The sequence below is a fragment of the Rhinopithecus bieti genome, unplaced genomic scaffold (assembly GCF_001698545.2).
Source record: "Rhinopithecus bieti isolate Rb0 unplaced genomic scaffold, ASM169854v2 scaffold_2574, whole genome shotgun sequence".
In the NCBI taxonomy this organism is placed as follows: domain Eukaryota; kingdom Metazoa; phylum Chordata; class Mammalia; order Primates; family Cercopithecidae; genus Rhinopithecus; species Rhinopithecus bieti.
In genome coordinates this window covers 4,245,804-4,273,187 of record NW_016804493.1, presented here as the reverse complement: position 1 = coordinate 4,273,187, position 27,384 = coordinate 4,245,804, and the positions used below count along the sequence as shown (strand labels likewise).

The 27,384-nt window shown below is 37.8% G+C and overlaps 1 long non-coding RNA gene across 2 annotated transcripts; it reads right to left on the bottom strand.

Annotated features, from left to right (window-relative positions):
• Positions 1-19,083: 19,083 nt before the first annotated feature.
• Positions 19,084-27,160, bottom strand: LOC108527389 (uncharacterized). 2 transcript variants are annotated; one of them, XR_001884790.1, is made up of 5 exons: positions 27,034-27,160; positions 25,092-25,227; positions 19,958-20,067; positions 19,725-19,822; positions 19,084-19,633 (listed from the first exon to the last, which is right to left on the bottom strand). It is a non-coding gene; the product is annotated as an uncharacterized LOC108527389 (long non-coding RNA). The 2 variants fall into 2 exon arrangements; XR_001884791.1 differs by lacking the exon at positions 19,725-19,822.
• Positions 27,161-27,384: the final 224 nt, after the last annotated feature.

Below are 27,384 nucleotides of genomic sequence, written 5' to 3'. Positions count from 1 at the left end.
GCTAGCACAATCGACCCCCTCACCAGGTGATGCTCTGCCTTGCCTCAAGACTTTTCAGAGAGTCCTCACCTGTAGGAAGGATCTCACCAGATGTGGCCCCTTGACCTTGGATTCGTCAGCTCCACAATTGTAAGAAATAAGTTTCTTTTCTTCATGAATTACCCAATTACAGGAATTCTCTTATAAACAACAGAAAACAAGACAGTTACTGTATATCTTCATGAAACTAATTTTGTAGGATCTGAGGACTTTGTTCTCCAAGAGACCACTTGCTCTAATTCCCAGGTTTTCTTCTCTAGTTCTGCAATTTTACTTAAAGAGAAGAATGTCAAGAAAAGACACTAGAAATTAATAAATGCTGGTGGATGATCCCTCTAGCATAAAACTGGATCATGGCACTGTTTTGTTATTGGTGCTGTTAAATCTGAATGATCAGTTTTAAAACATATCTGAAAAGTGATATCAGGATTCCATTACTGCTTATTTCATGGAGAACCAGGGAAGAAGAACGAACATATAAATGTGTTTTTAAATTTCTGTTTAATGCACATCACTGTTTCATGTGATAATGTGTGGATTCACATGCCCCAGCTTAGGAAGAAAAGCAAACTCATCCAACAGTGCTTCTTTTTGTGTTCATTTGCACACTAGAGAATGATGACTTCTCTTTGTTAGAGCCACCAAGTATATGTAAATTGAAGAAAATAAATTTGTGATTGGATTAAGTACAACCAATACATTGCTAGGTGATAAGAAATTCCACTGGGAGATTCATTCACTGTTGCTACTGAGTGGATTTCACAGAATGGCGACTGCAGGCAAATTATGTTTCCTGCCTGGTTGCTGGGATCTAGCATTCTACCTAGAAACAAGCCAGTTTCCATTGGTTGGGGCTAACCCTATTTCATAATAATGATAATATTATCCCTTATAACATTAAAGGTTTAACTATTGGTAGGTTTTTCATTTAACTGGAGTTCAAGAAAGGAATATGCAATTTAAAAAAGTTTATTTTGAAATAGTTTCAAACTTAGAGAAAAATCACAAGGATTGCACGAATAACTCCCCCCGCCGCCTTTGAAGGAATAATGCTAATGATATAATAATGTGTTTTTGATTGCTGGCAGGTATTTCATTTGGAGGCATTTCTGTGATTGGAACAGGAGTTGAGATGTCAAATGTATGATAAGAAAGTAAATCCCTCAAATTGTCTTACAGTGAAAATGTTAACAACAGTAACACTACTCTTAAATTCCTTCTAGTTTTCAATAGAAAGGGCCAGTAAGTGAAAGCGCCTTTACATTTTTATTTTGGAACAACTCTGCAATTTCATTTTGATTTCATATTTCTAGTAATAAAGCCTCTTCAGACTCCACGTTCTTATTTCTGGGCATACATTTTATTCTTAAGAATTGTAGTGATGGACAGGAAGCTAAACTGGAATGACTAATGCATCGATGATTAATTTGATAATTATAATGATGTCCAAACATTTAGAAATTACAGTATTTCGTCAGATGTATTTTTAAAGAGCCACCTCTGTGAAAAGAACAGGTAGGCAGGCCAGCTTTCCCCTGGCTTATAACCCCTTTCCCTGGATTGTAGAGCATCTTTTACTTGGTCTCCTGTGAGGGGCCAGCAGGTTGCTCTGCTCTCTGTGGGGTTTTTGTTTGTACCATGGACTCTGCAATAACAGGCCCACGTTTTGCAGCTCTGATGACTCTTTTTGGTGATGAAGCCACAGGGTACTGGCACCTCCTCGTGGTCATATGTGTAATCGGACACTGCCCTTTGTAATAGTGATGATAATGACAGTGTTAGTGCCAAGCCACTTTAAAATGCTTTTAGTTCCTGGCAGATATTTTATTTAGAGTGATTTCTCTGAAACTAAATGCCAGTTATGGAGGTTTAATATATTTTAGTTAAGTAAATATAAGGTCTTATTTTAGTAATGGAAGTAATAAATCAACAGCTCCAACAAGTTTAGAGCACTACTTCACAGGATGTATTTATTCAGAGATATTTTTGTAAAGAAGACAAAAAATGAAGACGGCTTTGACTTAAAAAATTTTTTTTGGTTCAGGGGCACATGTGCAGGCTTGTTATACAGGTAAACTGCGTGTCATGGGGGTTTGGGGTATGGATTATTTCATCACCCAAGTAATAAGCATAATATCTGATGGGTAGTTTTTTGATCCTCTCCATCCTTCCACCCTCCACCCTCAAGCAGGCCCATGTGTCTGTTGTTCCCCACTTTGTGCCCGTGTGTTGTCGTTGGTTAATTCTCACTTGTAAGTGAGAACATGTGGCATTTGGTTTTCTGTTCCTATGTAGTTTGTTTAGGTTAATGACCTCCAGCTCCATCCATGTTGCTGCAAAGGATGTGATCTAGTTCTTTTTTATGACTGCGTAGTATTCCATGGTGTATATGTACCACATTTTCTTTATCCAGTCTACTGTTGATGGACATTTAGGTTAATTCCATGTCTTTGCTGTTGTGAATAGTGTTGCAATAAACGTATGTGTGCATGTGTCTTTATGGTAGAATGATATCTATTTTTTTGGGTATATACTCAATAATGGAGTTGAGTTGTTGGGTCAATTGGTAATTGTGTTTTAAATTCCTTGGGGAATTGCCACATTGCTTTCCACAATGGCTGAATTAATTTACATCCCACCAGCAGTGTATAAGCATTCCCCTTTCTCTGCAACCTTGCCAGCATCTGCTATTTTTTAACTTTTTATTAAAAGCCCTTTCAACTGGTGTGAGATGGTATCTCATTGTGGTTTTGATTTGCATTTCTCTAATGATTAGTGATGTGGAGCATTTTTTCATATGCTTACTGGCTGCATTAAGTCCTCTTTTGAAAAATATCTGTTCATGTTCATTGCCCACTTTTTAATGGGGTATTTTTCTTGTAAATTTGTTTAAGCTCCTCACAGATGCTGAATATTAGACCTTTGTCGGATGCATAGTTTGCAAATATTTTCTCCCATTTTGTAGGCTGGGTTTTGACATATTTTTAACTGAATAAATTCCTAGTGGTTACTATGATAATGTGACGATAATAAACTCTACCATGATGTATTTCTTGATGCTATTTTTTTTGAGGAGGTTTACACATAATCCAGTCACTTGCTTAGCCTGTTTAATTTAGATATACTTCGTAGCTCTGCCAAAGAGGACTTACCCTTCTGTCGTGTATGAATGAGCACAGCATGAGAGATACCGGATGACAGTCCTTGAGTTAGATATTAAAACATACAAGATTATTTTTTATGTGCCTTGAACATGTGAATTCACAACTTTCACTTGAATCATTGAGGTAGGTGTGTCATACAGGTTAAGAAATGCATTTATATTTTTCTTCTACTTCCCTGGTTCTCTATGAAATGAACTGTAATATAATCTAAAATCAGCTTTTGATATTATAATATTATGTTAAATTTGATAATTCAGGTCTAGTTAACACTGATAAAATAGTCCCATGTTCCAATTTTATGCTAGAAGGATCATTTCCTGGCATCTAGTAATTTCTAATGTGTTTTTCAGGGTCATTCTTCCTAAGCAAAATTAAAGAGGTACAAAAACTGGAAAATAGAAAGAAGTTGTGCCCTCCTGGAGGAAGAAAAAAGCTCTCAGTTCCCAAAACTCTGTGGTAAAATCAGTTTCATGAGGACCCATTGTATATGCATGAGGACCTTTTTATGTGGGAGAGGCAGCCCACTGTGTACACATCTCTCCTGGTGAATCCAGTGGGCATAGTTTCAGCTGACTTTGTTTCATCAAGTATGATTTAAACATTTATTTTCAGAGTGACAGCCAAAGTCATTTTGCTCCAAATTGAAGTATAGTACTTTTTCAGTTCCATAAATGTTTCATATGAAATATTTTTTAGGATAAAAATTTCTATTTTATGTGAGTTTAACTTGCTCTTCAGAATAGTCTCAAATGTACTATAGGATAGTGATGGATGTAGGGGTCACTGCTCAGTCTTTCCTACTCCTTTTCCCTCTCTAAGTTGGCATCTGGTAGTGAAGGACTTTTAGCATTTCCGAGCTCTGAGCTCCATAGGGCTGACATTTAAGAAGCTTTGGGGACTCAGTTTGCTGGTGTGGAGTGGGATAAATAGCAGTGAGTGGAGGAGAGTGGAGGAGAATGGAGGAAAGTGACATCTATTCTTAATGGAGGGGAGGATCAGGTCAGACAGCAGGAGACACTGGGGAGGGAGTAACCCTAAGGGGAATTGTTTTGGGTTCCCCACCTGCCTGGGTACTGGCTCTTCCCTCTCTTCTACTCCTTTCCCAGTCAGGTTCACTGTGATTGAATTATTTTTGGACAGGTTTTAGTTTTATTTCTCTTTTACCCTAGACCCAAATTTGAGAGCTGGCATTGCCATGACCCTGGCAGATTGTTTTTCTGTTCTTTTTATTGAAGCATCCAACTATTAAGTTTGAATTGTCGGCCGGGTGCGGTGGCTCAAGCCTGTAATCCCAGCACTTTGGGAGGCCGAGACAGGCGGATCACGAGGTCAGGAGATCGAGACCATCCTGGCGAACACGGTGAAACCCCATCTCTACTAAAAAAAAAATACAAAAAACTAGCTGGGCGAGGTGGCGGGCGCCTGTAGTCCCAGCTACTAGGGAGGCTGAGGCAGGAGAATGGCATCAACCCAGGAGGCAGAGCTTGCAGTGAGCTGAGATCCGGCCACTGCACTCCAGCCTGGGCGACAGAGTGAGACTCTGTCTCAACAACAACAACAACAACAACAAAAAGTTTGAACTGTCTCTTCCTTTAATTCTGTGTATTTTTGCTTCATGCATTTTGGGACTGTGTTGTTAGGTACATACACTTTAATTATTGTTATATCTTCTTGATTAATTGACACTTTCATAATGATAAAATATCCTTCTTTGCCCCAATAATAATTTTTATCTTAAAATATTTTGTCAATTTTGTCTGGCATTAATACAGCTACTCCAGCTCTTTTGGTTATTGCTGGTGTAGCTTTTCCATCCTTTCATGTTCCATTTATTTGTGTCTTTAAATCTTAAGTGCCTATTGTAAATAGCAAATAATTATGCTATGTTAAAAAAAATCCATTCTCCAAATCTCTTCCTTCTAATTTGACAGTTTAATCCACTTACTTTAATATAATTACTGATAAGATAGAATTTGTTTTTTGCTATTGTGCTATTTGTTTTCTATATGTATTATGTCCATTGTATTCCTCAGTTCCTTGATTCTTGAACGCTTTTGTGTTAAATAGCTATTTTATAGTATACCATTTTAATTACCTTTCATTTCTTTTAAAATATATATTTTTAGTTATTTTATTAGTGGTTGCCCATGGTATTATAATTAATATTTTAATGTTTTAAAGAGACAGTGTCTTGATCAGTCACTGAGGCTGGAGTGCAGTGGCATGATCATGGCTCGTTGCAACCTCAGGCTCCTGGGCTCGGTGATCTTTCCACCTCTGCTGCAAGTAGATAGGACTATAGGCATATGCCACCATGCCTAGCTAATTTAAAAAAATTTTTGTAGAGACAAGGTCTCCCTGTGTTGCCCAGGCTGGTCTCAAACTCCTTGCCTCAAGTGACCCTCCTGCCTCAGACTCCCAAAGTGCTGGGATTACAGGGATGAGCCACCATGCCCAGCCCAATATTTTAATTTATAACAATCTAGTGCAATATAATACCAACTTAATTTTAGTAGTATACAAAAGTTTGTTCCAATATAACTCTGTTTTCTTCCTTCTCTTATTAACATTTATTCTTAAATAGGTTTTTAAGAGATGGAGTCTCACTGTATTGCCCAGGCTGGTCTTGAATTCCTGGGCTCAAGTTATCCTCCTGCTTCATCCTCCCAAAGTGCTGAGATTACAGGCATGAGCTACCATGCCCAACCTACCTTCCTTCTATATGCTGTTGTTTTTACAAATTAGATCTTTATTGCTTGTGTACCCATCAACATAGACTTACAATTACTGGTTTTTGTAGTTGTCTTTTAAATCAGATAGAAGAAAAGAAAATAACTATAAACAAAAATACATTTATGCAGTCTTTTATATTTAACCATATAGTTACCTTTACCAGTACTCTTTATTTCTTCATTCGGGTTTGAGTTACTGCCAAATATCCTTTCATTTAGGCCTAAAAGAACTCCTTTAGTATTTCTTGTAGGACAGTTGTGCTAGCAACGAATTCTCTTGGTTTTTTAAAAGTCTGGAGATGTCTTAATTTCCCCTTCAATTATGAAGCATAGTATTGCTGTATATAGACTCCTTGATTGACAGTCTTTTACTTTCAGTACTTTGAATATGTCATCCTACTGTCTTATGTTCTCTTTTCTTTAATTTCTAATGAGAAACAGCTATTAATATTACTGAGAAGCCATTGTATATGAATCACTCCTTACTTGCTGAAACCAAGTTTTTTAATCTTTATTCTTTAAGAGGTTGATTATGTTGTAGTGAGGTATGAATCTTTTTAGTTTATTACACTTGAAGTTCATTGTGTGTAAGCCAATATTTTTCAACAAATTTGGGAAGTTTCCAAGCATTATTTCTTCAAATATTGGTTCTTGACATTTCTCTCTTCTCCTTCTGGGTCTCCCATTACATATATATTGGTACTTTCAACAATTTCCCACAGGTCTCTGAAGCTCTGTTCATTTTTCTTTATTCTTTTTCTTTTCTGTTCCTCAGACTGGATAATTTCAATTGACCAATTTTGAAATTTGTTGATTTTTTATGTCTTTTCATATCTGTTACTGAGAAGCTGTAGTGAATTTTTCTTTTCTGTTATTAAGCTTTTCAGTTTTGTAACTTTCATTATAAAGTTGAATTTTACAATTTCCATCTCTTTATTGATGCTTTCTGTTTGGTTAGACATTGTTCTCACACTTCTTTAGGCACACTCTCCTTTTGGTCTTTGGGCATATTTAGACTAAATGATTTAAAGTCTTTTCTAGTAAGTCCAATATCTGGGCTTCCTTTAGGACAAATTCTATTGATTGCTTATTTTTGTGTATGTGTGTTGGCAGTACTTTGTTTCTTTGCACAAGTCATAATTTTTACATTATTAAAACCTGGATGTTTTAGTAAGTATTATGTGACAAGTTTGGAAATCAGATTTTCCTACATGTCCATGGTTTGTTTTTATTGCTGCTTATTGGTTATTGTTATCTGTTTTGTTACTTACATTTCTTTTTTTTTTCCTCTCTTTTTTTTTTTGAGACGGAGTCTCACTCTGTCATCCAGGCTGGAGTGCAGTGGCGCCATCTTGGCTCACTGCAAGCTCCACCTCCCGGGTTCACGCCATTCTCCTGCCTCAGCCTCCCAAGTAGCTGGGACTACAGGCACCCACCACCAAGCCCTGCTAATTTTTTTGTATTTTTAGTAGAGACGGGGTTTTGCCAGGTTAGCTAGGATGGTCTCCATCTCCTGACCTTGTGATCTACCTGCCTCGGCCTCCCAAAGTGCTGGAATTACAGGCATACGCCACCGCACTGGCTCTTACTTACATTTCTAAAGCAATTCAGTAAAGTTTGTATTCTTTGTCATGTGTGGGCATTGATGCCACTACTCAGTTAGCTTAGTGGTTAGCTAGTAATTAGACAGGTTTCCTTAGAGGTCTGGAATCAATAAGTCTTTCAGTTTGTTGAAGGGCTCTCTGTGCATGTTGGGCCATGTCCTCAAAACTTAGGCAGCTTGTAACTCCATCTTAGCCTTTACTTACTGCCTACATAGATCCTCAAGGTAAGCCAGAGATGAGAGCTGAGGGCCTTTCCAGGTCTTTCCTGAGCTTGTGCACTATCCTGGGAGTACACAAGGTCTTTTAGATCCCTGAGATTTTGTCAGAGCCTTCTGATGTCCTTCTAGACATCTTATTTTCAAACTTCTATTTTATTTTCAAGGTTTTTGGTTAGTCTTTTGTTTGCCTCAGCTGTTGTTCATCTCCTCAAGCAGCCACAAAGTTAAAACACTTGCCGGTAATTGTCTTCAAAAATAACATCGCCTGACAGAAATTCTTTGAAGTGAGTAAGCTCCAAGGCAGCCTCTTAATGAGTTTTTCAAGAGAGCCACCAGACAAATGAAAAATGATAATATTGGCTGGGCGTGGTGGCTCACACCTGTGATCCCAGCACTTTGGGAGGCCGAGGCGGGTGGATTATGAGGTCGGGGATCAAGACCATCTGGCTGACATGGTGAAACCCCGTCTCTACTAAAGGTACAAAAAATTGGCTGGGCATGCTGGTGGGTGCCTGTAGTCCCAGTCACTCGGGTGGCTGAGGCAGGAGAATAGTGTGAACCTGGGAGGTGGAGCTTGCAGTGAGCCAAGATCATACCACTGCACTCCAGCCTGGGGACGGAGCAAGACGCCATCTCAAAAAAAAAACCAAAAAAGAAACAAAAAAAAAAAGAAACCAAGATAATATTTTAGAAATTATACTTTGAAAGAGCTTCATCTCTATTCTGGTTCTACTGATGACTGCTAGGCAGCACCAGAAATGCAGATAAGCATTTTTTCAAGGCTTTTTCTGAGCTAGAGAATTGGGGGGTGGGACCAGGGAAAGTTAAAATGTCACAAAGTTGACTTTTCTTACAGCCATCCAGTCATTTTTCTTGAGTAAACTCTCCCCAGGTCACTGGAAGCTTTTAATTCATTTTTTAAAAATTTCTACATCCACTTCAATCACACAAAAGCTTTTGATTCATTCCTGGAGATCTGCAAAAGGTAATTCTGACCATTTAAATAAAATTTTCATTGCTTTTATGGAAGGGTGAATTTTTGAGGGTCCTTGCTCTGCCATTTTTGCTGATGTTACCACCATCAAGATTTTCTTGAGCAGGGGTCTGCAAACCTTTCCTAGAAAGGTACCAATTGTAAATACTTTAGAGATTGTGCTTCAGATTGTGTTTGTCTCAGCTACTCAACACTGCCATTGTAATACAAAAATAGCCATTATAAGGATATAAATAAATGGCTGTGTTTCAATAAAACATTATGTATAGAAAAGTCACAGACTGGATTTGGCCCAAGGATCATATTTTGCCAACCCCTCTTTTTGAAGATAAAAAACAACCTTAGAATCCCAGACCACACTGCTCTTTAGTCATCTTCTTTCTGTTCTCATGGAGGTTGTTTTTCTTCCAACTGAGATACACTAAGATGTTTAAACATTTAAGACATATTTAATTCTGCATTTTTACTATAATTCAGAAAATTTGTTTTTGTTGCTTTCAATTTATATTTACATTTTCCTCCTGAATTCACATTGTTACTGCAACCAGAGAACAAATCAGAATAAATTGATTCATTATCATCCAGAATATGGGATATGTATTGGATTCCAAAGGAAGTAAAACAAGTTTAAAATATAAAAAGTTTCAATTAACTTTATTTTTGTAGCATGTAGAACACTGTCTTACTTATATAAACTACCCAGTGGTTAAAAAAAGGTGCTGATCAGGAAATGGAGAGTGAATGGGAGCATTAATGGGAATATGTAGAAAGAAATCTTACACTAAATAAAACATCCAATAGAAGTTTTGATTGGAGACCATAGAGGCCATGTATCTTTTGAGTGAAAGAGAAAACTATTGGAGTTAGAAAGAATACAAAGAATACAGTTAATTTCCATATCACTGATATATAGTAGATTATCAAAAAAGGTAACGCATAGTGAAAAACAAATTCTAATAGAATCCCAGTGAACTGTAAGGTAGGAGGTATCTTATCTCTAGGTAGGTAGTTGCTTACCAGGTATATTTTGATGACTACTAAGAAGAGCCTGTAGATTTCCTTCTACTTCAGCTCTTCCTGTGATTTGATAAATACTTATTTCACAGGCCTTTTCCTGATGAGTAAAATAATGCAATATATGTGTAATTTTTTGCTGTCTACAATCATCTTCTTCCTGATTCCTAGTTTGATTTAGACTTCCAAGAAGTTAGAATGTACAAGACATTGGGTCCCAGTAGAAAGAAAATGACAAATGTAAGTAATGGTGGAAAAAAGGGAAGTAAAATGACATTAGAGGAAGATTATCACATTTTGCAGTTTTACTTGTGGTCCTTCTAGTAGTTGAAATTCTTGCGTCTCTAAGTGTGTATGCTCGCTATCCTTGTCAACTATCTCCTCCCTCCTCCTCCTCCTCCTGCCCCTCCTGCCTCCTCTCCTCCTCCTCCTCCTCTTGTTCTTCTGAAAGCAAAGCAAGCCAAGCTAGAAAGTAGAAAGCAACAAGGCTATATAGTGTTGGAGCAGCCCTTCCACTGAAAGCAACTATAAAAGAAGGATGAACTGTGAGTTTTTGATGGGATAGCAGAGCTACCAAAGCAGTAAAGATGTGATGAAACAAATTCCCAGAAAGAAGGTAATCCTAGGATTTGAGCTCAATATTTGGCACAACTTGTATCCTCAAGGCATTTGCTGATAGAGAAAGCAGGAGCTGGAGATCTCAGCTGAAAATCAGAGCAGAAGGCAGTGGCCAGCATCGGAGCAGAACATTTGCCAGTTTCATAGAATTGGAGAGATGAATATTGAAGATCACAGGTAGACAAAGACTACAAATAATGTAAAGTCTTTAATAGTCTTTAACAAATAACGTAAAGACTTTACAAATAATGTAAAATGTTCAAGAAATTAAATGATCAAATAGAACATTTAAACAGGAACTAGAATTTTATTCCAGTAATTGGATTTTTTATTCAATCCAATAAAAAGAATTGAATACCAAGTCTAGAACTGAAATATGCAGTAACTGAATATTAAAAATTCAATGGATAAATTTAACAACAGATTAGATGTAGCTGAAATGAGAAAATTAGCAATTTGGAGGATAAATCTAAGAAATATACCAATAGAGAAAGGAAGAGGCAATGTAATGGAAGATAAAAGACCAAAGAGAGAATGAAAAGTCCATCATATGTGTTATTATAATCCTTGAAAAAGAGGAGAGAAACCATAAAAAAGAAAGGAAACTTGTATCTGAAAATCTATATGCTGCTACTATCAAGTTATTTGTTTGTAGGTATATTACTCTTAAGCTTTTAAAGCACTTTATACAAGTTTTATAATACCTTCCAATATTTAAATTTTTAGTATTTTAATGTTAAGTAGATTTTGTCTTTAACCTGTTCTAATTACTTACAGTAGATTAAAATAATTGCATAGTGAAAATGTATTGTTTTACATTGAAAAGTCATGGATAATTAAAAGAATTATAAATTAAACACTAAAATTATTAAAACGCAAAAGTTTCTTCCTTTTTTATTTTTTTACTGAGACAGGGTCTTATTCTGTTGTCCATGCTGGAGGAGTGCAGTGGATAATTAAAAAGAATTACAAATTAAACACTAAAATTATTAAAATGCAAAAGTTTCTTCCTTTTTTATTTTTTTTGCTGAGACAGGGTCTTATTCTGTTGTCCATGCTGGAGGAGTGTGCTGGTTCCATCATGGCTGACTACAGCCTTGACCTCCTGGGTTCAATTGATCCTTCCATCTCATCCTTGTGAGTAGCTGGAACCACAGGCACAAACCACCATGCCCAGCTAACTTTTGTATTTTTTCATACAGATGGGGTTTTGCTATGTTGTCCAGGTAGGTCTCAAATTCCTGAGCTCAAACAATTGTCCCGCCTTAGCCTTCCTAAGTGCTGGGATTACAGGTGTGTGCCACCACACCCGGACATTTTTAAAAAATTAAATTTAGTTAATTTTTTTGCAGAGATGGGGTTCTCATTTTGTTGCCCTGACTTCAAGTGGTCCTCCTGCTTCGGCCTCCCAAAGTGTTGGAATTACAGGCATGAGCCACCACTCCAGGCCCATGCAAAAGTTTCTAAATAAAATTTGGCTACATTTTATGCCTGAGTACATAGAGTTTTGTTGCTGCTGTTGTCATCAGTGGTGGGGGGTTAACAATTCACAAAAACTACTACTTATAAAATTATCAACTATATAATTATTGGACAAAATAATATATTTCACTCTATAATAAACAATTCATTAGAACTTGAAGGAATTTAGAATATGGAAGAGATGCTTCTGCCGAAATAAGGAGAATGTGAAATACCTCCTCACGGAATGCTGTCATTTTCACTTATCATTTCCAAATATTAGGAAAGAAGACTCTGAGTAGATTATAGTCTGATACATAATGGCATAATGATAGCTGTTAAATAAAGAAACCACATGTAATTATCACATTTTGCATGAGTCAGTTGCTTTTCAGTCTCACTAGAGCTGAAATAAAAGTATTTTAAGTCTCTTTAATTTTCCCATTTTGACCCTGGGATGTACTCATTTGCCCGGCAAGAAAATTTCCCCTAAATGGCTCTAAATGGAGAGAAGAGGGACAAAGGGAAAGCAAATACAAAGATATATAACAAATAGCTTGGATTATATGTGAAATAATTAACAAACCAATGTTCCCCAGAGCTGGCAATCCACTCACAGAACAAGAATTCACATGTGCATTTAACAAATAACACAACCAATTATGTATAAGTCTGTGCTAGATCCATTTGGATTCACAGAATACAGGCATTCAATGAAATGTGGAAGATGTTAGTTCTAATTTCTGTCCAAAGCCTAAATCCTATGGAATATTCCAGGCCCATGTGCAATGGGAATCTGCTTGAAAGCATCCAGTGATCAGAAACACACTAGCTCACTTTCAGATGGAGTTATTTTCACAAAGTTAGAGATAGTGTGATAATACTTGCCTCCCTGAAATTTTCAAATGTTGGTCTTTGTTTTCTTTCATGAAGCTATGCAAAATTGTATAGTTCCTATATAAAATAGCATACTTTCTGGGATCTGTAAGCAGATATCATGATCTTAAGTCTTGTTTTCTCCGGGCTAAATATATTTGCTTTTAAAAATTAATATTTATATAATCCAGTTTTTGGGCAGTTCAATATCTGGTTTACTTTATCCTAGATTCATCCAAGTTTGTCAACATCATTTGTAAAACAAAGTGCTGACATTTAAACACAATACTCTGTCCAGTTTTCTTTCTCTTTCTCCAACTAGATGATAAGATCCTAAAGGAATTGGAGGAGAGGAGACTCCTTGTAATGAATAGAATTAATGAGAATCTGGAAGATCTTGGTAGTAAGTTAATGAAGGTGTATGTATTTTTCTCTCAATATGAAGAAATAAAAATATCAGAAATTTAAAGAAACTGCTCACTTAGTTTAATCAAAATAAGAATACAGTATAATGTGGCATAATTTTGAATAATCTATGGAGAGGAAGAGTAGAAGCTCCATTTGATTAGATTCTAAGAACATTCCCCATCAAAAGAGTGTGTTGAACTTCTGAGAAGGAAATCTAATTATAGCATACTATGGCTCTTGAGCAAATTATACTTACATAGTTAGTTTTAAAATTAAGTATATTTCTTGTGGTTTCAATGAGGTTGAAGTGATATTTTTCAATGAAAACTAATTTTTTTTTTACCTGTGTATAAGCAAACAAGATTTAATTATGGCAGCTTAATGCAAATACCATTTACTGTGGTGATAGACAAGCAAAATTCTATTTGAGAGAAGCTGGAAGGTTGAGGGGGGAGTTGCTGAATTAAAGAAAACAATAGGGTTGTTAGTATCTTAATTTTGCATAATGGGGAACAAAGATATATATTATCTGAAGTTAACAGAATAACTGTGAGGTATATCTTTTATTTATCAAACTGGTAAGGCAATAGTTACATAAATTTCTCAATCTATAAAATATAAATATAATATAAATATAATTACACATTAAATATTATATATAATATTTTTATTATAAATATAACAATATTTATAATGTAGGGGCATGTTTCTGCATGAAGGAAACTGGGAGCGGACAGGCTAGTCTCACAGGACTGTGTATTATTTGTATAGTTTTGGATATACTTGTATACTTTGATAAAATTATAAAACATTTAAATGAAAAAATACCCCGAATGATTTCAAAACCTAATCAGTTCTGGTTCCAAAATGGGCAAGAGAAGCCAAGCTGGCTTCACTCCCCTGCCCAGAAAACCAAAAAGCAAATATGTAGTGCTGAGATGATCACTAGCAATATCCGAATTCCACTATGGGAATGAGACAGTTCCCAGGCCATGGAGAAGTGAAAAAATCTAGCATACAGTAAGGAGAATGGACTTCCATATCCATAACATCCTCCCTCTCATCTGTCACCACCAAGGCATGCAGGGAAATTTCCCCTTGATTCCAGGGTTTTCTCACTGGAAAAAGCGAGGTCAAGGTGGGACCACCACCTCCACACCATCTTGGTTCGCTGTGCAGAGATACCATAGTGACATTAGGGAGGGACCCAGTTTCTTAGGGACACAGTGAGACCCAATTTCATAGGGCCAAAAGGACCCAGTAAGCATAGTGACAGTGACGTCTCAGTTTCAAGACAAAACAACCCCACAAAAAACCCCCAAAATATAGAAAATCAACAAAATGAGAAGTTGGTTTTTTTTAAAAGATAAATAAAATTGATCCCAAACCTTTAGCTAGACTAAGAAAAAACGAGAGAAGACCAAATAAATAAAACTAAGGACAACAAAAGTGAGACAAGAAACAACTGAGCTAGCAGAAATATAGAGTCATTAGAGTATGATTCTGAAATGATATGCGAACTGGAAAACATGCTAAAGGAAATGGAATAAATTCCTGGACCACAAACTGAGCATGAAGAATAGAAAACTTAACAAACCAATAATATTAATGAGATTAAACCATTAATAAAAAGTCTCTCCTACAAAGAAAAGGACAGTTACCCATTGGCTTCACTTGCTGAATTCTATCCACACATTTAAAGGAATGACTAATACCACTTATACTCAATCTTAAAAAAATGAAGTGTGAGAGACCACTTCCAAACTCATTCTATGAGGTGTACGTTGAACCTGATACCAAAACCAGGACAAGGACATGCAGAAAAAGAAAACTACAGGCCCATGTCACTGATGAATGAGATGTTAAACATTCTTAACAAAATTACTAGGCAAACCAAATTCAAGCACACATTAAAAGATCATTCAACAATGACCAAGTGGGATTCATCCTATGGATGTAAGTATGGCTCAACATATGCAAATCAATAAACATGTACTTCACATTAATGGACCCAAGGAACAAACTCTATGATCACTTCAATAGAATGTCAAAAAAACATTTGATCAAATTCTACATCCTTGCCAGGCACAGTGGTCACACCCGTAATATCAGCATTTTTGGATGCTGAGGAGGCAGACTGGCTTGAGTCCTGCCAGGAGTTTCAAGACTAGCCTGGATCAGGCACAGTGAAACCTTGTCTCTAACAAAGAAGAGCAAAAATTAGCCCAGTGTGGGGCAAGGGCCTGCAGTCATCAGCTACTTGGGAGCTGAGGTGGGATGATCTTATGATTGCTTGAGCCCAGGAAGTTGAAGCTGCAGTGAGCTGTGGATTGCACTACTGCACTTAGCCTGGGTGGATAGAGCCCAGACCTGTCAAAAAAAAAAAAAAAAAAAAAAAAAAAAAAAAAAAAAAAAAAAAATATATTTTTTTTAAAAAGGAAAGGAAAAGCAAAAAGAAAAATCGCTATATATTTTCCATACAGAAAGTCTCAAAAAAACTGGGTATAGAAGGAAACATACCTCAAAATCATCAAGGGCATATGTGACAGACCCCCAACTAACGTACTGAATGGGGAAAAATGGAAAGCCTTTCCTCTAGATCTGGAACACGATAGGATGCTTATTTCACTACTTTAATTCACATAATGCTGGAATCTTGGCTAGAGCAGTCAGGCAAGAGAAAAAAATCAAGGGCATCCGAATAAAAAAGAAGAAGTCAGATTAGCCTTATTTCACAGGATGACATGATCGTATATTTAGGAAAAAACCAAAAAGACTCCATCGAAAAAGTGTTTAGAACTTATAAATGAATTCAGCGCAGTTGCAGGATACAAAATCAACATACAAAAACAGGAGCATTTATATAAGAAACAGTGACGCTATCTGAAAAGCAAATAAGAAAACAATCCATTTACCAATAGCTACAAAGAATTAAAATACCCAGGAATCAATGTAATCAAGTGAAGATCCTATACAAGAAAACTATAAAAGAGTGATAAGAAAATTGAAGAGGACACAAAAAAGGAAAGATAGTTCAGCTCATGAATTGGAAGAATTAATATTGTTAACATGGCCAATAACTACCCAAAGCCATTTACAGATTCAATGCAATTTCTCTATGAAAATATCAAGACATTCTTCACAGAATAAAAAAAACTCCTAAAATGTACATAGAACTACAAAAGACCCGAATAAAACCAAAGCAATCCTGATCAAGAAGACAAGCTAGAGGACCTTATTATCTGACTTCAAAAATTCTAGAAAACTATCATAACAAAAAGCCTTGGCACTGGAATAAAACAGACATATAGAATAACGGGAACAGAATAGAGAATCAGATATAAACCCAATTGCATTTATAGCCAACTCATTTTCTTTTTTTTTTTTTTTTTTTTTTTTTTTATACTTTAAGTTCTAAGGTACATGTGCATAACGTGCAGGTTGTTACATATGATATACTGTATGCACATGTTGGTGTGCTGCACCATCAATTCGTCAGCACCCATCAATTCCATCATTTATATCACTGTATAACTCCCCAGTGCAATTCCCTCCCTCCTCCCCTCCCCCCTCGCCATGATAGGCCCCAGTGCGTGATGTTCCCTTCCCGAGTCCCACAGTGATCTCATTGTTCAGTTCCCACCTAGAGTGAGAACATGCGGTGTTTTGGTTTTCTGTTCTTGTGGATATCTTGTGATACTTTGCTAAGAATGATGGTTTCCAGCTGCATCTCTTTTTTTTTTTTTAAATGAGACAGAGTCTCATTCTGTTGCCGAGGCTGGAGCGCAGTGGGGTGATCTCGGCTCACTACAACCTCCGCCTCGTGGGTTCAAGTGATTATTGTGCCTCAGTCTCCTGAGTAGCTGGGACTACAGGCTTGTACCACCATGCCCAGCTAATTTTTGTATTATTAGTAGACATGGTGTTTTGTCATGTTGGCCAGGCTGGTCTGATCCATCTGCCTTGGCCTCCCAAAGTGATGGGATTACAGGTGTGAGACACTGTACCTGGCCTATAATCAACTCATTTTCAACAAAGAAGATACAGTGGGGAAAGGACAGTCTTCTCCACAAATGGTATTGGGAACACTGGATAGCCATATGCCGAAGAATGAAGGTAGACCCCCATCTCTCACTCTATACAAAAATAAAATCAAAATGGATTGAAGACCTAAATATAAGACCCAAAACTATAAAACTACCAGAAGAAAACTTCGGGGAAATGCTCCAGGATATTGATCTGGGCAAATATTTTTTTTTGTGTGTAAGACCTCAAAAACACAGGCAACAAAAGTAAAAATAGACAAATGGGACTACATCAAACTAAAAAGCAGCAAAAGAAACAATCAACAAAGTGAAGAGATAACCCACAGAATGGGGGAAAATATTTGCAAACTATACGTCTGACTAGGATTAATAACCAGAATACATAAGCAACTAAAAAAACCTCAATAGCAAGAATACAAAATCCAATTAAAAAACAAGAAAAAGATTTGAACAGACATTTCTGAAAAGAAGACATACAAATGACCAATGAGTATATTAAAAATAACCATCATTGATCATTAGAGAAATGCAAATCAAAACCACAGTGAGATATCATCTTAACGTAGGAGGCAGGACTTGATTCTAGAGGCGGGACTTGGGCACTGGACTAGATTGAGGACTAACTAAAACAGGGCTGTGGTGGTAGCAGTTTTCTAATCAGATTCACCCACTAATGTGCCATATAAATTTACCATTGCCATGGCAACACCCAGGAGTTACTACCCCTTTCTATAGCAATGACCGGATGACCCCAAAGTTAGTGCCCCTTCCCTAGAAATGTCTGTGTAAACCACCCCTTAATCTGCATGCAATTAAAATGGGTATAAATATGACTGCAAAACTGCCCTAAGCTGCTACTCTCTGCCTAGAAGGTAGCCCTGCCCTGAGGAGCAGTCACGAAGCTGTAACACTGCCTCTTCAATAAAGCTTTCTTCCACCTCCTGCTTGCCCTTGAATTATTTCCTAGGCAAAGTCAAGAACACTGTGGGGCTCACCTGCCCTGCTGAATCAATCTTACCTTAGTTACAATGTCTTTTATCAAAAGACTAGAAATAACTGATGCTGGTGAGGATGTGGAGAAAGGGGAACTCTCAAAAGCTGTTGGTGGGAATGTAAATTAGTACAGCCACTATGGAAGACAGTATGGAGCTTTCTCAGAAAACGAAAAATAGAACTACCATATGGTCCAGCAATTCCACTACTGGAGATATATATATATATATATATATATGAAAATCAATATTATTGAAGAGATATCTGCACTCCTATGCTTATTGCAGTACTATTCACAACAGCCAAAATATGGAATTAATCTAAATGTCCATCAATGGATAAATGTGGTACATACCTACAACAGAATATTATTCAGCTACAAAAAAGAATAAAATCCTGTCGCTTGCAGCAACATGAATGGAACTGGAGGCCATTATGTTAAATGAAATAAGCCAAGCATAGAAAGATAAATGTCTGATATTCTTGCCTGTGGGAGCTAAAAAAGTGAATCTCATGGAGATAAGGTGCTTATCAGAGGCCAGGAAGTGCTTATCAGAGGCCAGGAAGAGTAAAAGGGGGAAGGGAAGTTGATTAATGAGTACAAACATACAGTTTGATAGAAGAAATAAGACCTGGTGTTTAGACAGATCAGTAGAATGACTGTAGTTAACAATAATCAATTATACATTTCAAAATAGCTAGAAGAGAATAATTTTAATGTTCTCAGCATAAAGAAAGACAAATATTTAAGGTGATGGATATTCCAGTTACCCAGATTTGATCTTTACACATTATATGAATGTATCAAATTATCACATATGTCCCAAAATATGTATAATATATTGTGTGTCAATAAAAAAATTGAAAAAAACCCTAATCAGGTTATTGGATGAATCTAGGGTAGAGATCAAGGAAATGTTCTAATTTCTTCATTTCCATTCATGAGCTTACCTTCCACTTTTGAAAACTTACTTTACTCATAGCCAAGAATACATGATCTTATTCTCCCTGCATGGGCTTGAATATGTCTGAAAAAAGATATCTGGCCATTCATGCAGATGTAATACAGATAAATTACAGAAAACAGAGATGGAATAAACACTATAAATGTTGTTTGGAGAAAAATGTGAAAAACCAAACCAAATCATGAGGCATAGATATTGATGGCTGGCAAACAAATACAGAAAACAGAGCAACCTGAAATATATTGATCATAGATGCCGTGGCTCATTGAGTCTGTTGGAGAAACAGGCAGAATTGAAATTCCAAAGAGCCTAGTGAAAAGTGACTCAGCTGCTCACTGTAGAAAAGAATGCGGATCATACAGTACACTGCACAGCAACACTTGGACGGTGACTTCATCAGCCATGCAATATTCTAATTTGCAAAACGATGAGATGAGACAGAGGCAGCAACGGCAGTACAGAGAGATGATCCGTTCCACCTCTTCTTTTGGTGACCACATTCTGTATTTAATAAAGAGAATATAAAGCCATAAACCAGCTTCCTTTTCTCTGCAGCTACACCTAAGAGAAAACATGCATATTCAAAGCATACCATGGGCTGTTTTTCTCTCTAGCAGTCTGTATTTAGTCACATTTCAGAACTTCATGAGATGATGAATCTCCAGCATCTGAGAGGGGTGTTGTTTCTTACTAGAATCATGAAATCATTTTGAGGAGCTAAGAGGCAAGGTACTAAGTAGCATTAAAACCTCAAGAACCCAGTATCTCAGTGATTCAAACCTTAAAACCTGAAATGCAGAGACTACGGGTAAGAAATTGCCTTACCCATATGCCTGATCACCACGTTCCCCAGATTAAAATACAGTGAGAGTGAAGAAAGTCACATCAGCAAAATGGTGAGTAGACAGCTCCAAGCACACATTTCTCTAAGAAACCTGGAAAAACAAGCAGAAACTGTCAGAACAAACTTTGTCAGAACTCTAAAACAATCAAAGATTTCTAACAACTAACTAAATGCTGAATCAAGAGTAAGATGACTTAAAAATATTCCTTGCATTCAAAGAAATCCCTGTTAGTTGAACACAAGCTAAAGGAACAGAAACTTCAACAACCACACTTGATACAAAATATAGTCTGCAAAAAATGTTTAGAAAACTCACTAATTATATGACTGTGGTCTTCAATAAACAAGAACATTAAACCCTGGGTAAGGGAGATAATCTGATTTTCAGAGTTACCACATTACAATATTCAGATGTTCAGTTTTACTTTTTAAGTTAAACATTTAGATTTTATTTTAGGCTATATAGAACAGTTTTAGGTTTACAGAAAATTGAGCATGAAGTTCAGGGAATTTTATATATCCTTCCTCTCTCCCCATAAAGTTTTCCCTATAACTAACATCTTGCTTTAGTGTGGCACATTTATTACAATTGATGAATAAATATTGATACATTATTGTTAACTGAAGTCTATATTTACATTATGGTTCAGTCTGTGTTGTATAGTTCTGTGGGTTTTGACAAATGTATAATGTCATGCATCCACTATTACAATATTATAAAAAATAGTTTAAAAATTATTTTAAATTGACAAATTCATAATGTATATATTAAATATTTATGGAATACAATGTGATATTTTGATCTATGTTTACATTGTTGAATGATTAAATCAAATAAATTAATAAATCCATCACCTCATTTGCCAATTTTGTGACCAAAACATTTAAAACATACTCTTTCATATCTATAAAAGATATATGTTTATCTCATATATCTTTTATATATAACATATAGCCCATATGTGTGTATATATATGATAATATTTGTATGATTTTATATATCTCATAAGAAAGTAAAGGAATAGGCTGGGCGCGGTGGCTCAAGCCTGTAATCCCAGCACTTTGGAAGGCCAAGACAGGTGGATCATGAGGTAGGGAGATTGAGACCATCCTGGCTAACCCGGTGAAACCCCGTCTCTACTAAAAAATACAAAAAACTAGCCGGGCGAGGTGGCGGGCGCCTGTAGTCCCAGCTGCTCCGGAGGCTGAGGCCGGAGAATGGCATCAACCCAGGAGCTTGCAGTGAGCTGAGATCCGGCCACTGCATTCCAGCCTGGGTGACATAATGAGACCTCATTTCAACAAAAACAAAAAACCTGACACCCGAGCGTGGAGTCAGGGCTTCCTGCCACCTCCCCACCAGCTGTAGCGCTTTACCGCCCTGGCCCTGGAGTTGTGGCCCCAGGACAACTTGCCATGCAGAAGGCACATTGCAGGCCCCCATTTGACCACCCTGTCCTGCCCCCTGCACAGACTGAAATCCCACCCTTCTATATTAAATGGGTGAGTGAGCACACAGGTATGTTTCTCAGAAAGACTTTACTTCACCGTTTAAAAAAGATATTTTATTTTATTGGATACAGAAGTCTAGGTTGACGGTTTTCCTGCAGTACTTTAACAATGTTGCTTCACTGTTTTCTAGCTGACATTATTTTCAACAAGGGATTTGCTATCGTCTTTACCATTTTCCTTCTCTAGTAACATGTGTGTTTTCCCCCCATCTGGCTGCTTTTAATGTGTTCTCTGTCACTGTTCTAGGCAATATAATGACCATATGTCTTAGTGTAGTTTTCTTCATGTTTCTTGTGCTTGGGCTTTGTTGAACATTTTGGATCTGTAGGTCATAGTTTTCATAATATTTGGAAAAATCTCAGCTATATTTTCCTTAATATTTTCTCAATCCCCACCTCCAACCCTCTTCAAAGATTCCAATTACATGCTATGTGAAATTGGCCCATATCTCACTGATGCTGTTCATTAAAAATATTCTCTTTTCTTTCTGCTTTCTTTCATATAGTTTCATTTGTTATCTTTAAACTCACTAACCCTTTCTTCTTCAATGTTTAATCTGCAGTTAATTTTATCCTGTGTATTTTTTATCTCACACTTTGTAGTTTTTATTTCTAGAAGCTCAATTTGGGTCTTTTATATCATCCTTTTTTTTTTTGCTTAAACTTCTGTATGCATGGAATAGTTACAATAACTTTTATTTTTCTCCTCTGCCAATTATAACATCTGTGTCTGTTGTAAATTTTGATTGCTTGATGATTATTCTATGAGTTGTGTTTTTCTGCTTCCTTACATTTTGTGACTTTTGATTGGATGCCAAACAGTGTGAGTTCTAATGTCTTTGTTGGATATTAGATATTTTGGTATTCTTATAAATATTTATGGCTCTGTTCTGGGATGCAGCTGAGTAACTTGGAAACAGTTTAAATAGTTTCAGTTCTTGCTTTTAAGATTTTTTAAGAGGCAGAATCAAAGAAGTGCTCAGTCTAGGGTTAATTATTTCTTTCTACTGATGCATGAACTTTCTGTGTACTCTACTCAATGTCTCATGAATCTGGAGGTTTCCATTTTGGCTGGAAGGGGCAGGTACTCTTTTCCATCCTGCCTGAGCTCCAGGCACTGCATCTCATCCTCTCAGGTGGTTCTTTTCCTGGCTTGAGTGGTTTACTCACACATATACTAATTATATTCATCTGAGTGTTAGAGGTAGCCTTCTGTAGCTCTCCACATTTGTTCTCTGTGCAATTCTCTGCTTTCTGGTACTCTTTCCCTTCTATTCCAGTCACCTGGGTCTTCCTGGTCTCTCAGCTCTGTCTTCTTCACTGTGGGAGTCCACCAGGCTCCCCCTGGGTTCCTTCTCCTTGCACTGTGGTGGCCTGGAATCTCTTTCAAGGCAGTAATCTGGGGACACTTGTAGGTCTTAACTTCTTTGTTTCCTGTTTCACATGATCATTTATTGCCTGATGTCCAGCATCTGGCAAGCCACTGTGTCATATCTTTGGTTTTTGTTTATTTCTGGTGGAAAGGAAGTCTGGTTTCCGTTATACCATCATGGCCAGAGCCTAACGTAAGGGCCAAGGGAAAGCTTCCTCTTTACCCTCTGAAGAGTCACTGAAAAATCATAACAAAGGGCAGAATAATAGTAGAAATGGCATACAAATTTATTAGTGTGCATGTGGGGAAAATTACAGAGTGATTATCGCAACCCTCTAATGGGCTACAGAAACTTATATATCACCTTGAGGTTATAAAAAGAATGGGGCCTCAGAGCATGGCCCAAAACTGGTTATGGTGGTGACATGGTTTGGGTTTGTGTCCCTGCCCGAATCTCATGTGGAATTGTAATCCCCGATGTTGGAGGAGGGGTCTGGTAGGAGGTGATTGGATCGTGGGGGTGGATTTCCCCCTTGCTGTTCTCGTGGTAGTGAGTGAGTTCTCATGAGATCTGGTTGTTTAAAAGTTTGTAGCACCTCCCACTTCACTCTCTTACTCCTGCTTTCACCATGTAAGACGTGCCTGCTTCACCTTCACCTTCTGCCATGATTGTAAGTTTCCTGGGGCCTCCCCAGCCCTGCTTCCTGTACAGTCTGTAGAACCATGAAGCCAATTAAACCTCTTTTCTTATTAAATTACCCAGTCTCAGGTAGTTCTTTATAGCAATGCAAGCACAGACTAACAGAGGTGGTAAAGTAGATTATAATAACAAGACAGATTATGGGAGGGAGAGAAGAGGAGGCCTGGCTAGCAAAGGTGATCTCATTATGTAGATGAAACTTCACAGGTATCAGCCCTCAGAAACAATAGATGGTATGTTTCTTGCAGACCTCTAAAGATGCCAGACTCTCAGATTATCTCTCCTCGAGCCAGGCAAGGGAGAGCCTCAGAGAAAGCATGGCTGCATTAAGGCAGATTCTCTGGCTTTTTTTCTAAATTAAATTTTTTATAAATAGAGATAGGGGTCTTACTATGTTGCTCAGGCTGATCTCAAACTCCTGGGCTCAAGTCATCCTCCTGCCTCAGCTTCCCAAAATGTTGAGATTACCAGTGTGAGCCACCACACTTGCCTCAAGGCAGATCCTTTACAGATGCAAATCTCCCTACAAAAGACAGCCTTTTAGCCATGATTATATTATATTTCAAGCCCCTATGAATAGCCATATATTTTGGGGTGAAATATTTTGGTTTATTTTATTCAGGAGCCTATTACGCATCTTTGAAATGGTGGTCAGGATTATTTTGAGTTACTGTGTTTTGCAATCTACCACTAGGTGGCAATGTTATACAGCTGAGATTCTTTTCAGCAAGGGAACCCTGCAAAGCGTTTCTAGGTTCTTCTGAGAGATACACGGAATTATATATTTGGTCTTGGTTTGGGTATACCAGTCTGTTTTATTGAGTTCCATTTTATTCCTATATCTGTTATTGTGGAATTTTTACCTCAGTGTAAAATTGGTAAAGATATTTTGCCTAAAATAATACATGCTATAGATGGAAATGATTTATGGTGTGTTCCTCACTAGGGTCAGTAGTAGATACGATACACTTGTTAGGGAAACTTTTCACCTATAGGGGATTTAAATATATTTTTGAGGGCAGTCATCGACATTCATTTGTGTCTGGACTACAGGCGCCCGCCACCATGCCCAGCTAATTTTTGTACTTTTAGTAGAGATTGGGTTGCACTGTGTTAGCCAGGATGGTCTCGATTTCCTGACCTCTTGATCTGCCCACCTCGGCCTTCCAAAGTGTTGGGATTACAGGCATGAGCCACCGCATCTGGCCAACAATTATTGTTTAAAAAGTCCGGCATTCAAAAGTAACATTGGTTAGAATTATCTCAAGGAGACAATTCTGTGACTGATTCTACTGCCTAATTGTTAGAGAGGGTAAGATGGCTTAACTAACATGGACCTTTCCGATGGCTCCCTGAGGAGAGTTGGGAAATGATGTGCTCCTTGTGAATGTCTGAGAAAAAGCACCTGTGTGACATCTAATCCTCCAGACCAGTGGTTCTGCAAGTGGGGTGGGGACCCCTGCAGGGCCTAACAATCTTTTCAGAGATTCTACAGAGTCAATTCTATTTTAATAATAACAGCAAAATATTACCTGTCTTTTTGATTCTCACTCTACTATGAGTGTACAGTGGAGTTTTCCAGAAGTCATGTGGCCTGTGATATTTCAACTCACTGAATACAGGAGCAGAGAGAGAATCCAGCGGATTTACATCAGTGTAGTAAAATAACTGAAAAAAAAAAAGAAAGAAAGAAAAAGGAAAAGAGAATTCAGTGGATTGAGTTGACGGCAGGTGGGAGCATGCTACAAACTAGTGAGTCCTTTTCTTCAACAACATTTATTGGGAGTCTTCAGGCAGCCTGTCCTTGGCCTCTAGAAGCCCCTGGTCTGGTGGAACAGCCAGACCAGCTGAAACGCTTACACTGAAGGTATGGAAATGCTACAGGGCTTGTACTGGGAATCTCAACCCCAGCTTAGAGGGTGAAGACACTGCCTGGAAATGTTGTCATCTCGCCTGAGTTACAACGATGGAGTACCAGTGAGTGGGATGAAGTGGAAGAGACGATGTAGGGCAGAGGCCAGAGGACAGTCTGATGTAGTGTGGTAGGAGAAATACATTGTATTTTTGAGATGGATAAGAGGGAACAGGACAGGACAGGAAGGTGACAGCGGTACTCAGGTGGAGCCCATCTAGCTGTTGTTAGCATTGGTCTCAAATATACAATATGTTGGTCTCAAATATGCAATATGAGAAAAATCTAAGACCAAAACCAAAATAACATGTAAGGAACAAAGGTACACTGGAATATTTGACCTATGTTATCTGCCCCAGTGATGTCGATGTTGCTGAAAAGACTGGAGTTGGCATTCATCTCTGCGTTTCTTTGTCCACCCATTAGTCTTCCAGATGATCATGGCCACTTCACTCAAGAAATTGACTTTCCCAAATGTACCCAGAAGTATGCCATGGTCTGCCTCAGTTTTGCAGTTACCTTTCTCCCAGGAAATTATAAATTACTCTTTATAAAAATCACATTGACAGGCCAGGTGCGGTGGCTCACGCCTGTAATCCCAGCACTTTGGGAGGCCAAGGCAGTGAATCACTTGAGGTCGGGAGTTGGAGACCAGCCTCACCAAGGTGGAGAAACCCCGTCTCTATTACAGATACAAAAATTAGCCAAGCATGGTGGTGGACTCCTGTAATCCCAGCTACTTGGGAGGCTAAGGCTGGAGAATCGCTTGAACCTGGGAGGCGGAGGTTGCTGTGAGCTGACATCATGCCATTGCACTCCAGCCTGGGCGACAAGAGCAAAACTCCATCTCAAAAAAAAAAAAAAAAAAAATCACATTGACTACATAAAAGACATAACACAAATCCAGTGAAGATTTGACACTTAATTATTATCATGTAAAGTTCTAAAATAGGTATCTATGGAGTCATGATTGTACATAGCTTATACCTGGACCCATCTGCAGCTAACCTCCCACTCCCTGCAATTGCATGTTGACCTTGCGAATTTGTTGATTGGAAAATTACATCTCCTTCCTTACCTCTGAGTGTGATAGTGTTAGCAGCAGTTCAGTGGGATATTTCAGGATTCACAGTTCTTTAATTCTGTCTTCCAGACAAACCCCAAAGTGTTTTTTATGTCATAGTGAAATATCAGAATTGTAGCCAGTCTTTAGCTGACTACCTTTTGAAAGCTGAAATAGGACAGAGCTACTGTGTGTATAAAGGAACGCCCACCAAGTGTAGTGGGGGACTTTTAAAAAGCAGACCCTGGTGTAATCCTGATGTGAGTTGAAAGTTTTTATTGGTACACTGATTCCTTAGGTGGCCTTCAAACATCTATTCCTGGACTCTTTCATGTTTTCCTGGTGCTCTCAGCATAGGCACTCCACTGGTCTTAGAAGTTGCAGGACTGCCTGATGGGCTGGCCGCCTCTGTGCACTTCAGTGAGCCTTTGTGAATAAATAGTCCTGCCCTGTCACTTCCATTCTCGTGATTCAACTGTGTTGTCTCCATAGCACTTACCAGTGTCTGAAATGGTCTTACTCACTTCTGCTGTGTTTATTTTCTGTCTCCCTTCACCAAAATGTAAAGCTGCTTGAGGTCAGGGGTCTTGCCTTTCTTGTTCATCATTGTGTCGCCAATGCCCAGATAGGACCTGGCACAAATGGAGGGATCAATACAAAATCATTAACCATGTGCATAAATGAACGTGCATCATAGTACCTGATGTCACACCCATTGTCGTCATCATCAATATCAAGAAGTATTTATTCAGCAGTACCACAGTGTTGCACAACCCCAGGGGGCTCTGTCTGCGTAGCACAGGACCAGACCCTACGGAAACAGATGGAAGCCAGGAAGGACCTGATCAAA